This window comes from Pelmatolapia mariae, linkage group LG20 (genome assembly GCF_036321145.2).
Source record: "Pelmatolapia mariae isolate MD_Pm_ZW linkage group LG20, Pm_UMD_F_2, whole genome shotgun sequence".
In the NCBI taxonomy this organism is placed as follows: domain Eukaryota; kingdom Metazoa; phylum Chordata; class Actinopteri; order Cichliformes; family Cichlidae; genus Pelmatolapia; species Pelmatolapia mariae.
The window spans coordinates 27,917,525-27,924,116 of record NC_086244.1 but is presented as its reverse complement, the minus strand read 5'-3'; positions in this window follow the sequence as shown (position 1 = coordinate 27,924,116).

The window sequence follows — 6,592 nt, the reverse complement described above, 5'->3', positions numbered from 1 at the left end:
TTTGCAGAAATTAAAAAGTGTGGAAGTTACGTGCACTTGCACAACTACTGGATGTGACTGAAATGAGTTCCAGTTATTTAAAACATGGAACATTTGTGACTAGAAACATGCAGTCATATAAACAATTTTGAATTTGCTGTGGTTTGGAGGGTTTTGTTAAAATTATTGCAAAAACGATAAATTATTTTGAATAAAACTGACATAGAAATGAGAGATGAAACGGTGAGACTGAGATAACGAGATCGAAAGAGAAATCAAAGAAAATTTTTTTGAGTCTGCTTGTTCGTTAGAAAGTTGTTTATAGTGGTGTTTAGTTGCAAAGTGTGGTTGAATGTTTCTTATCTTGCAAGTGTGCTTCCTGTTGTTCATGTGTGTGTTCCTGCTATTTGTGAGAAGAGAGAGACTAAGATACTCTAAAAGTGCAAGGTAAATAGACTACTACTTTTATAACACTTTTCTATTCAATTTGAGCCCACTTGAGCAAGAGCTTTCTTACTACAAGCCCCATGCATACAACGCTATTTTTTTTACTTAATGTTCCCACACACATACTTGGATTGATGCATTGAGGGGCAACTTGGAATCTTGCCCAAGGATACTTTGAGGTGCAGGTTGGAGGATCGGGGGTTGTTCTGATTGGCAGACAACCTACTCCACTCCCTGAGTCACAGCCAACTCGGCAAGTAAAGGAAGAGAAAAGCACAGTATAACTAAAGAAGAACAAGTATAAAAACAACCAACCACCCAACCAGAAAAAACTAGATAACCAGACTGACAAACCAGTCTGGCAGGAAACCCAACCGGTAGTTTAGATCAGCTAAAGAACATTTCTGAGCTGTTTACATTTATACTGCATATGTAACAACTTGAAGTAAGCCTTCTGATGGTGAAATCACTTTTGGCCAGTGCTCAGATTTGGAGTGACTGTTAAAATGCTAATTAAGCCAGTGATACAGTGCAGGTAAGTAAGGAAGTGGTAACAGTAGCTAATATGTTACATAGAAGAGACAAAATAAACTGAAATAGGTTCAAAAACACTTAGAGAAGATACTTTCCTGTAAACTGTGTTTTAGTAAATACAGCAGATTCCAGTCAACCAATTTTCCTGATTTCCTGTTTATGTGGGATTGAGGCTGGCTTTTACGTTATATTTATTAAAACCACTGCCTCCCAGACAAAATGGGAGTTATTAATGGACTCCACATTTTAAATATTAAAGAGAAGAGATCGGCTGGTTCTGTGCCAACTAGATGCATTTTGCTTGTTTAAATATTTTAGGTTTTTTTGTTTTCACTTTTTGCAACACATCAAATCCATGCTGCCAGTTGCACAATTTAAAGAAGCACCAGAATTCAGTTTATTTCTAAGATGCTGTTAAGCTTTTTATATTGTGGGCGAATGAGGTGCATGGGGTGACTGATGCATGAATTTTATTTGTTTCTAGTTACTGTCTGTAAGAGCTGGTAATTTTTGCTTCATATTAGAATGTACTGTTCATATATTACAACTGGAGTCACTGCACTAGCGCAAAAGCCACATGCTTACAACATACAACACAAATTATCTCACTTACTCCATGGGGAAATACCACTTTAACAGCCCTCTGTAAATTTATGTTTTATGTCTCTCTGCTCTGGGGTAACTATTGCCCAGCTGGAACATTTGCTGAATGCTGCATTTTGATGACTATATTCACACAAAGCAGTCACCTGCTAGTAATTGATAGTTTTTCCGTACCTGAATAACTACGTTAGTGACGCAGCATTGGAGGGGGGCTTGGAGAAAGATGAGTGACAGATGTATCAGGATGTGATTCATGAAATAAGATGAGCTCAGTAGAGGAAAACCAGTCAGAGATGGAAACTGCGAGGGCTTGTCCTGTCACCCTTGATTAGGCCTTTTTATTGTTTCCCCTTGTTACTTCCATGATTTTTTTCCTCCTTTGTTGAAGGTTGTCATGACAATATTGAGCCCAGTTTCCATGGAGAGAGGCTGAGCCTGAGCCATTTCACAGTTTGATTCACTGGTGCAACACTGTGGAAAAGAAACCATCTTGACTTATTTTGCCTGGTGGCATAATACACTTCTTCTTTTTTATGTGGCTTTACGTGTATTTAATGCAGAGGGTGACTACTAATGTTATTTGAAGGCTCTTTTGCCATATGTTTAAATTATGCATCATTATTGGCATACGGTGGCCCAGCAATTCTAAGAGCTCTTTGATGATTAAAGCATGTGAAAAGTTAGGACTGGATCTATTCACTGAACTGACCTTTGCAGAATTTATTCAGGTTACGAGACGGTCTGTGTGTTTATTCACATCAAGCGTTTGCTTTTCTGTTCTGAGTGACAAAATGTTTCCAGGCTCAGAAGATATTCAGAAGATACTTTTACCTATCTCTGCAATTTAAGATCACAAGTGCATGTTGTAATTATTGTTTCAGTTCTTTTGTCAAAAACAGTTGAAGCAGCTTTGAATGTCTGCAACGATGCCATATCAAACACATCAGAATCCAAAGCAGCTGCACCACACTCAGAGGATTGGTAGAGAGGTTATGGTTGCTATGCAGATGGCGCTTTGGGGCTCAGCTTTCTTTTTTCAACTTTTCTCTCTCTACTTTCTGAGTTCAAGCATCATGCCACTTTAAACAACCTCAAAATTGCCTTTCAGAGCTCGAGCGGATGCACAGTAAAGCTACACATCCGCCCAAGAGACGCCATCATCATTATCATCTGCTGCTTCTTTAATACTTGGTTTGAAATTAAAATCTTAATGAAATACAATTACTAACATCTTTATTTTAGGTCACAGTAAGGTTGTGACACTGAGGACACAAAGACACAACTTATCACACTGTCTTTTCCTATAAATTATCTTATATTTGAAAGAATAAAATGGCTTTTACAATGGTATCTTGGGTGTATAGTAGCACAGTAAATACTAAAGGAAAAGATGCATGTCATATGTCAATTACTCAAAGATATCCTTATTTTTCTGTAGCGCTTTTAAAAATGAGTATTTTTTGAGACATCCTCTCCATTTAGGCTAGTAAGGAATAAATAACTTTTAAGCTATAAAGCTAGCTCGTGATAAACTAGTGTTCGACTGTTGATGAATAGAGATGATGGTGTAAGAAACATGAGCCAGACTGTAATAAACCACAATTATCAGGATGATCAGATCTGTCTTCAGCTGTGATGCCATCAATCCATCCATCGATTTTCTTCCACTTATCATATTTCAGGTCACGAGGGGGTTGGAGTCTAGCCTCACAGACCAAATATATGTGTTACTATCATGATTGCCTTAAACTGAAAAGCCACAAGAACAAAATGTTAAATATTAAGTAAAAGCAGTCCAACCATGTGAGCAGGGATGAAGAAGTAATGATCTGTGAAGAGCAGGAGAATTATTTCTCAGTCAACTACCCTAAAGGGAGTTCACCCCCACAACAGAAGCATTATGTTTGGCAGAAGGCCGGCCACTTGTAGGTCACTAATGGACAGCATTCCCTGCTCTCCTGTGTCTATGTGTGTGTGTGTGTGTTTGTGCGCGTGTGCGTTAGTGTAAAAAGTAGAACCAGGAATGAAAGAACATTTATATTGGCCTTTGAATCTACAGCTCCATCAGTGCTGACCCTGGCGGACTATAAATCACACTCCCACTCTTGCCACAGCTCTTTTTTATTTATTTTTTTATGTCTTTTTCTTATTCTAACCGCAACAAACATGGCTCAAACCATCAGCAACAAACCCTCTGAACACCCCGGACCTCTGTAATCAGAAACGGCCTTGTATTTGATTTAAATTGGTACTTGAATTCTAGCTGGCAGGCTTTCAAGCCTGATTAAGGCTCAACTTATCCTCAGCTGGGGGTGGATGTAATGTGTTATGACTGAGCACTAACAGAGATGACGTTTACTGGATGTAGCTTCAAAAGGAAGGGCGACTAGCAGCTGAGTTAGTCGCTAACAGCTTGTGACTGAAATAATACCAAAACAAAAGGTTTGATCAGTGTGGTTTTATCGCTGTTGCTTAGTATGTGTCCTCGTACATCCACTATATCACAGAAGTTATAAAATTATGAAATCTGTTGCTTCTTTCTTCCCAAAAGGAGGTAAATGAATAAATAATTGCTATTTTCTATTTCCCCCCCAGGCTCAGATGTTGTGCATTCACATCTTAATAAGTGATCAAGTTGCAGCTTGTGAGTCACTGAGCCAGAGCAAGGCCGGGCATTCATTACAAGCTCATCAAGGATCATATTCATTATATGGAAAAATAAATAAATGGTGAATAATGAAGGTGCCAGTTTACATGCATTAGGGGCTAGATGCATGGTGTTATATATGTGTGTTCGTAAATGGGAGTGGCACATAGTCTGTCAACTGTCAGGAAGAATGGAAATAAGCATCGTTATCAAACACATGATGTCTCTTTAAAAGACATTATATTAAATATTAAAATATTAAAAAATATAGACTTGACATATTTAGCTTTTAGATATTTGTGAAAAAAAGAATCAATATATAAAGTACAAAAAAGAGTGCACACATTAGTAGTTGTTACATGAGAAAACAACACACTATGTGTACTCAGCCTTTCACCCCTCACGTTTCCTGACAATCAAACATACTGGTCATGTTCCTGCCCTGGAAAAGGATGATGTCTCAATAACGTACCTTCAACAAATGGCTTGGTTGGATTTGCGCCAGCTGGTTAAAAAAAACACAAAACAAAACAAACAGAAAAAAAAAACAAAAAAACACCCTGCTTCTTCTTAATGCTTTTCTGAGAAGCCCACCCTCGTCTTAGCTGTCGGACTGTCCTTGTAAACAGTTTGACAATAGTTTGTTTCCAAGAAGGCTTTTTCTTGTGAATCTAAGTCAGCTTAACTAAGGGGGAAGTTTCTAGAAGTTTGAATGTTTGCTGGACAGCTTAAAGCTCTATGCTGCCAATTAGTAAATTCACGTCACTGGAGATGAGATTCCTCTCAGAGAGGATGGATGTCTTCTATAAGAGCTCGACCATTATTATGTCTAAAGACCGGCGGGAAATAACTTTGCTATTAGCATGTGCATTTGCCTTGTCAAGTGTTTGAAATACTGGATCGATTTATTCCCATGCAAACACTTCCTGAATTTCTGAAAGGAAATAATTAAACAAATGGATAATAGAAGTAAACACTTGGAGCGTACGAATATTTATCGCTGCTTCACATATTGCAAAGTTTTGTTAAAACGCTGTCTTTACAGTGACGCTGCATTTGAAACTTTCAGCCTCAAAGTACAAAGTACATCATTAGGAATGCATAATGAAGCTTTTATTGTGTTCTGAAATCAATGAGGAGTTAGAGAATGAGAACATACACTCTTTCTCTCGCGGTGCTCTAATCAGTGCCCACTGCTCTTCAGCTGTCATTAAAGATGGGGTGTTTCAGAGCTGCACTCCAACACAATGGCTGAATCGGTGCAATTATCCCTCTTGACTAGGCCATTAAATGCCTAATGCATTAGTGATAACCTCCTACCCCACCCCACCCACTCCACCCACTCCCAGGTAGCTAGAGAATCGTTAAGGCACCAACGTCATGCTTTTATGAACTGCTGTGCTACCTTCAAATTCTTAACATGCAATCTGAAGTTGTCAAAGACTTGTTAGTTTTCTGATCGTAGTTCTGTCAGGTATCCTGCTTTGATTGTGGATTATGTGACTTGAAGCTGTGTTTGAAGAGACCTAGGGGGTTTTAGATGCTCACATTGTCATCATGTTCTGTTCACCGGTCTGGTGAACACAAAGAAAAGCTGAGGCTGATTAGCTTTCGGGTATTAGAGAAATTAGAATTTTAATCCAGTGATTCAGGAATATAAATCATTGGTAGTTTGCTTGCAAAATCCGCTAACCTTCAGCTGGTTGTGGAAGAAAACTTTATCAAAATCCTTTAGGATGCATCGTTTGAGAACCACAAACGTCTGCACAAATTGCAACCAATTTTAGATATCGTCCATTCGTTTTCTTAACAGCTTATTCAGTTAGGGACATGGACTGGAGCCCGCGTAGAATACATTAGACTAGAGCTGAATACAGTCTTTGTTAATGCAATTTCAACTGTGCTCTCCACAGATTATCTTATTTCTTTAATGTTTAAAAAAAGACAAAAAGACCGAAAGCTGGATGCTGTTTCTAAAAATAGCTTACCAGGGAAATGTTCCTCAAGAGGAATATCTCAAATGTTGATCAAATTCACAGCTATCTGTTAAACAGAAATCAAGCTGCCTGAGAGAAAATCCAATAGGACTACAAATAGACACAAAGAAATTAAAGTATGCATCATACAATATATGTTTTTGTTGACAATAAAACATTTTTGTAGTTTTTCCTCTCTGCACCACTACAGTGGATTTTAAATCAAACAACTAACATGTGATTAAAGCTCAGACTTTCAGCTTTAAATCAAAGGGTTTATCATAAGTGCGTTACATTAAATGTTTATGGCTTACAACCATTTTTGCACAAAGTCTCCCTTTTTATGAGCCTCAAAAAGATTGTTTTCCAGAACAGTGCAAACTCTTTTAGATGTTTTCTGGCAAAG